This window comes from Triticum aestivum, chromosome 1A, assembly GCF_018294505.1.
Source record: "Triticum aestivum cultivar Chinese Spring chromosome 1A, IWGSC CS RefSeq v2.1, whole genome shotgun sequence".
NCBI classification, from domain to species: Eukaryota; Viridiplantae; Streptophyta; class Magnoliopsida; order Poales; family Poaceae; genus Triticum; species Triticum aestivum.
In genome coordinates, this window is record NC_057794.1 from 328,965,911 (window position 1) to 328,973,236 (window position 7,326).

The 7,326-nt window shown below is 42.5% G+C and overlaps 1 pseudogene; it reads right to left on the bottom strand.

Moving 5' to 3' along the window:
- Positions 1 to 963: 963 nt before the first annotated feature.
- On the bottom strand, positions 964 to 5,093 carry LOC123184323 (uncharacterized; annotated as a pseudogene).
- Between the last annotated feature and the right edge of the window lie 2,233 nt (positions 5,094 to 7,326).

The following is a 7,326-nucleotide window of genomic DNA, read 5'->3' on the forward strand; positions in this document are numbered from 1 at the left end:
ATTCTTATTTGGTTGTATAAAGTCTAAGATGGTGCAGAGACCCGTTGAATCCATGTGGACATTGAAAATAAAATCCGTAGTTTGTTGATTTAGTTGTGGGCAAGCACATATGGCAACAATTGTAATCTCCTTCAAGAAATAAAATGGTGGCTTCTATCTACAATGAGACGTATATGCACATTTTAATTTGGTAGCACAGAGTTGCACCCGAAACAAAATCCATGATTTAGTTGGCTTATTAGTTGTGGGAAGGCATATATTGAGCAAAATTAATTTCCTTTAATAGAATAAAAAATGGTGGCTTGTCGTCCCGATGATAAAAGACCACAGTGGGCAAGTACATATTATAATAAACATAATCTCCTTTAGTCGAAAAAATGGTGTCTTGTACACATTCTAATTTGGTGGTGTGAAGTCCCATTCAAAACCTCTGGCAGATTTACACATCGTCACAGTAATGTGACTTGATTAGTCTGTGTTGATTGATAATCTATGTTGTTTTAGGCTTCCACCACGGCTGAGCATGAGGGGAGCTCGCATGCAGTGGTGGAGCTACACTATCAAAGGTGGGCGTGCCAGTACAAAGGAATCCACTATTTTTCTCTCACAGCTCAGCCTACTCTCAATCCTCCACTTCATTTGCTACCGGCGGGACGCCGTGGCCTCTTTTTGTAACACGTAGCACCGCCAGTGCTCGCATGGATGATCCCGTGAACATTAGCTCTGATGAAAGTGTGGACAGCAGCTCCGCTGAAGCCGTGGACACGATCTCTGATGAACATGTGGACACCACCTATGATGAAGGCGTGGACACCAGCTCTGATGAAGGCGTTTTCAGCAATGCTAGACATCAGTTACGCACAGGAAGATAAATGTATCTACAACCACAAACAATGCACATGTAGAAAAGGAGAGCAAACCTTGAGGAGCAGAAACGAGATGCAGGTCTAGGAACAGAGCATTTCATCTAACCTGCAAAACAAACACAGACAAAAAGGCAAGAACACAGGAACAACTATGCAAACATAAAGCACATCTCTCTATCAGCGCATTAAAACATGTCTGAATGGTCATCCAATACATACAGAACAACAGGACAACATCACAATAATACCTTTAATCTAAGAGAATAATACTAAATAAATGATTTGAAGGAGAATAGAGCTATAAAGTTTTTATTAATCGATGAGTAGCCTGGTTCTCTTCCCAATAATAAATATGCAGAAACTGAGGAAGATGGTCACCGATCAATTTGATATGCTATGCTTTCTGCCAAACTAAGAGATACAACCAGCCAATATATTTTTAGCTCCATTACACGAATCTGATTGTAAGCTAATCCATCATCAGCACACAAGGGAACAGCCCATGGTATATGCACACAGGGGGAGCAGCATACGCAAAACGCAACACTCATAAGAAATACAAAGAAAGAAGCTAAGGAGCAGTGCATTACCAGAAGGAAGAAGCACAACCAGGGCAGCAAGAGAAGAAAAAATGGTTGGATCACTGCGTAGCAGAGTAGGCTATAGATAATCAACAACCTGTGAACTGAGAGTAAATTCATAACATAGTGTTCCAAACGAGCTTCAGACAACAAAATTTACATTTTGAAAAGAAGAAACAATTTTACCTTTGCTAGGCTAAACAAAAAAGGAAGATCGTGATAATATTAAAACATCTAACTAACATTGCCTTAATGTCTCCGAGCTCATGACACGATCTGTAGTGAGAAGGATCAACAATTTTTGGTTTGTTGACACATTAGAAAACTACATGGGAGTTGCACAACTCCAGCGCTAACTGAACAACAAATGTCAGTGTGCAAGCTTTAGCATATCCAGGTAAAGTTCTCAATGAACAGAGTTTGTGATGGACGATTCTTCAGTGAATTGCAAAATCAAGAATTCAAGGTACAGTTCATCAGAGAACATAAGCAATAGCATTCCTTTTTGCATAAATAAAAAAAGAGGATCGGAACAATTAACAGAAGAAAGAACCACCTTTTGGTTGGCAAGCCTCCCCTTTCAGGGAATCCACCCTTGTTATGCAAGCCTTGTGGCATCTGTCACCCTAAAACCACACATAACTCACCATCAGAAAACCGAACTTTCAAGCTTCCTAACATCCAGCAAAAGAATCAATCATGCAATCAAGATATGTAGGTAAACAAAAGAAAGAAAGCTTTTCACTACAAATCTCATCTAACTTTGTCATATTCTCTACTCTCCCTCATGTAGTCATGTTTATAGCATCAAAATTTGAGAACTATACCTTGGGCATAAAAAGGGAAGAATATAGTTCATGCATTATTGCATCAGCTTTAAGGTACGTCAATCAAACAAATCCCAAGCGTAAGAATTGAACAAACTACTGACAGAAAACTGGAAGAACAAAGTAACATAAAAACACTTTGATTAAAAAATGTAGACCTACTGTAATCGACACTCAAACGGTGCAAATATAAAATGATGCCAGCCACTGATTATTCATGAACCCAACCCATAAAGATGACTAAAGTGCAGAAAACTGAGTGTCCAAACATGCAGAATTATTTGTTTGACCAACAACTCCCCTATTTCAGTTTATTTTGAGGCCATACCAGGTTCAGAATAATAGCAATGCTAGACAAGACGATAATGAGCTTCTGACCATGTTGTCGAGCAGCAAGTAGTCGGAGAAGGCATGGTGGCCGCACTCATGGGCGATCACCCAGATGTCGTTCATGACGCAGCCCTGCACGACCCAGTAGAGCGGACAGGCGCCCAGCTGTTGCATGCTCGGGAGTGCTGGGATCCAGACCAACGTGGCGTATAGGAGGGACGCGATGATGACAAGGTCATAGACCACATAGGAGAAGGACCTGATCACCGAGCACTGGAAGCGTGAGGCGGGATTGCCTTCTTGATCTGGGCCAGCGTGAATGCCGGCTTGTCCGTCGGCGCACGCTGGAAGATCTCACCGGCGCTAGCGCGACCGAGCAGCTCCTGCTTCTCCTGCTCCTTCTCCATCATTCTGCCGCCGGCAGCCATGATGTCACTGACAACAACAAAAAGCACTGGTGATCAGATAGTGTGGATGAAGGTATATATATAGTATATCATTCAAGAACGAACATATATTCTGCATTGTGTGTGTATCTGTTTGTCAAATGAGGCTAAGCTAAACTTCAGTTCAGGTTCAGTCAAGTTTTAGACCCAATAAAAAAACGATAGGTTGGACTGGACCGGCTTTCATTCATGACAACACATGTCATTCAATAAGTTGTACTTGGATAGTTAACTGATTGCCAAGCTAAGTAAAAAAGAACTGAAACTGTAACTAATTGCCAAGCTAAGTAAAGAAGATCTGAAACTGTAATTCAAGACTTTTGATTTGAAATTCAACAAAAATGCAACTGATTCAACGCTGTAGGTCATATGTGTCACCAATGTAAAGAAGAGCTTTCAATCCGAGCCAATATAAAAGACATGCGTCATCCATAATGTTGCAAAACAAAAATCCTAAATTGGCTAGAAAATTCAGACTAAAAAGATCAACAAGTACAGAGAAAGGACTGATTTTGACAAGAAAAACTACTACTACAAGATGCAAGAAAAACTACTACTACAATTTAATAATTGCACTATAAAAAGAGCTTATGTTTCACAGTAAAAACTACTGCTACAATATGTAGATCTTTAGCAACGCTTCCACCTCGCATTTTATGCTTCCACAAATACCAGGGAAGCCATTTGATGCACCCATCTGCAGAAGCCCTGTAGCGTCCGCTTCATTTGGTACAAGGAGATATCTCTCTTAAAAGATCTTAATGACAACCTTCACAAATTTCTTCAAAACTTTTATGACCATACTCTCTGCAACTGCAATCTACGCTTATCAAATGTCTTGAGCATTTAAATTTAAAGTAGCAAAAAAGCAAAACACACCCTAAATCATCACGCATAAACTGGTTTGAATTATGGATGTGCCAAATAAGAGGTTTAGCTAAACACATTACTACAACACAGTAGTTCTAAAATTATTACACATGGAGTAAGCATGCTAACCTCTCCATCCTACATTCCAGGTATTTCTTCAAGAACATCCGACATTCAGGCTGAGCTCCTATTAATTTCAGGCAGGCAAGATAGTACTTCTTCTCCTGTTTGAACATGCAAAAATGATTGTATGCATCCTAAGTGTATACAACATGATCTCTGAACACAATTTTATTCAAAGCAAATGAAAAAATACTAATTGGACTAAGTGCTACAATCATCTTCTAAACCTAATCAAGGGAAACAACATGGAGCAAAAATCTCCAAATAACACACGGCCAAAGAGAAGCTATTTTTATGTAGTGTTGTACAAGTTTAGAGAGAGAGAGAGAGAGAGAGAGAGAAGCTCACCTCGGTGTGTGACATCAGATGCAATCGCTGACATGTGCGCAACCACCAAAGCTGCGACCGTAGTCTTGACCGCCCACACTCATCGGCTCGCCATCACCTCGCATCGACCGAGCCACCGCCTGGACCCCGGGATCTCCTCTTCCTCTTGCAGATCCGTGCCTGCTGCTTTGCACCACGAAGGGCGAGCCTCCTGGAGAGGCTGTGGCGGCCGCGAGGACGTGGGATGGAGACAGACGGCGTGTCGTAAGGGAGGACAAGGAAGAAAGGGAGGGGAACCGCAGGAGGATGGGAGCTGGCCGTGGGACAAGACGAGCGAGGACGGGATTGGGTGTGGCGCACGCGGAGAGGATTTGGGCAGGGGCGGCGCGGATCTGGTGGATGGAGTAGCCCTCATCGCCCACCTCCCCTGTCCATTCATCCCGCCACCGAGCTCACAGGGGCGGCGAGGAATAGCAGGCGGCGGCGAGGCTCCTGGGGGAGGCCGTGGCGAGGCAAGGAGGAGGGATGGAGGAGGCGGGAGAGGCTGTGGGGATCGAGGGGAAAGGGGGCTAGGGTTTGGGTGGTGGCTGGTGCGGGAGTGGGACGAGGCGAGGATGGATTGGCTGTGGGATGCGCGGTGCGGGGTGTGGATTGGCCAAAACCTCATGCACGCGGCCACCACCAACCCAGCCAACAAGCGCGCGAGACGAGCCCACTCGTCATTGGCAGGTCAAAACAACTACAAGGTGAAAATCGTGTTTGGCCATGAGGTGAAGATCTGACGGCCTAGACACGCCAGAAAGCCAGATCCGACGGCTGACGAAGGCCGAATCGAGGGAGCCTCCTGGGAGCGAGTTGGCTAGCCTCTGTATAGTTTTAAATTCTTACACTATGGACTTAGAGAACTTTTCCACAATGGGGTAGTGCTAGTGAACCTCGCAAATCTGAATTTAGAGATTTTCTTGGTAGTATAATTGTGGGGGAATCTAGAGATATAGCACAAGCTACCATAGGGAGCATTCACTTTCCTGCTATACATTATTTTGCTCTCTTCATAGGTAGATGCATTAATGGTAAAGATGAAGCATGTCATATGTGTGTCCCTGACCTCAGTATTCTTAGGAGTGCTGTGTTAGGAGATAAATATTATAATTTAGGAGCCATCGTTGCACGTAGGTTGCATCTTAATAGATTTAATGGAGATTTCTTTGGTGGAATTTATGCAACCCGCATAGCTAATTTTCTTGGTATAACCATACGTGAGGATGATATTGAGTAGGCTCCTTCTTATTTGGATTATGAGGCTATGGTTCGTCATCATTTTGTTGAGAGGAATGATCAGTTCCTCCAGTACCGACTAATCTTTGACAGACGACGCACCTATCACGTCGCTCTCCCTGCTTCTACTTTCTTTGACTTTCAGGCAAAAGGAGATATTTTATAACCAGAGAGGAGGCCGAAGAGTATAAGAGGAGGGCTGAGATAGCTCGCCTCCAAGCTGCAGCCCACGATGCAATGACTGTTGCAACTCAGTACGACCCCAACTGCAACTTTGGATATCCGCCAGGCCATCCGTGGCATTAGACCAACTTAGGCCAAAAGCCTAAGCTTGGGGGAGTACGTATTTCTCACCGACATTACATTCATGTTCACACACTCATTGCTAGATGTCGGTGCTCATACGTTTTCACTGTATTATCCATGCTAGTTTATTTTCTTTTTATTGCTTTCTTCTTGTGTGTTTAATAAACATTAAGAAAAACAAAAAAATTTGTTGTAGCTTTTAGCTAGTTTTAATTTCCATGCTTGTAATAGTAATTAAAAAGAAAACCCAAAAAGATTTCTTGTTCTTCTTTTGCTTGTTGGGAGCTTTCCCATGTATATAGTTATATTTCTTTTCTTTTCTTTCGGGGTCGATAGGAGAAAACCTTAATTAAATTGTTGAAGTGGCTCTTATATGCATTATTGTTGATCTGACAAAAGAGCCCATATTGCTTTGTCTTCTCCTGTTTATTGAATGCTTGCAGATTCCAGCTTAGTCCAATGCACGTGCACTATTATTATTATCCACATCGTTCGGTCATGCAAGTGAAAGGCAATTATGACGATATATGATGGACTAACTGAGATAAGAAAAGCTGGTATGAACTTGACCTCTCTTGTTTTTGTAAATATGATTAGTTCATCGTTCCGGATTCAGCCTACTATGAATAAACATGTTTGCAATGACAACTAGAGATCATAGTTTCTTGTGCCATGCTTAATTAGCTAGGAGCCTATAATGGTTTACCTTGCGTGCCAACATGCTATTAAAATGGTTGTGATGTGGTATGATAGGGTGGTATCCTCCTCTAAATGATTTAAGTGACTTGACTTGGCACATGTTCACGCATGTAGTTGAAACAAAATCAACATAGCCTTCACGATATTTATGTTCATGGTGGATTATATCCTACTCATGCTTGCATTCAATGTTGATTAATTTTAATGCATGTTCATGACTGTTGTCGCTCTCTAGCTGGTCGCTTCCCAATCTTTTGCTAGCCTTCACTTGTACTAAGCGGGAATACTGCTTGTGCATCCAATTCCATAAATCCCAAAGTTATGCCATATGAGTCCACCATACCTACCTATATACGGTATCTACCTGCCATTCCAAGTAAATTTGTATGTGCCAACCTCTAAACCTTCAAATATTCATTCTGTTTTATATGCTCGAATAGCTCATGTATCAACTAGGTTTGTCCGTATCTTCCATGTTAGGCGGGTTATTCTCAAGAGAAGCGGACTCTGCTCCTCACTCACGAGAAAATGGCTGGTCACTGGGATGCCCAGTCCCATGCTTTATGCAAACTAAATCAAAATAATTGCAAACAAAACTCCCCCTCGGACTCTTGTTAGTTGGAGGCACTCGTTGTTTCGAGCAAGCCATGGATTGATGCTTGTTGGTGGAGGG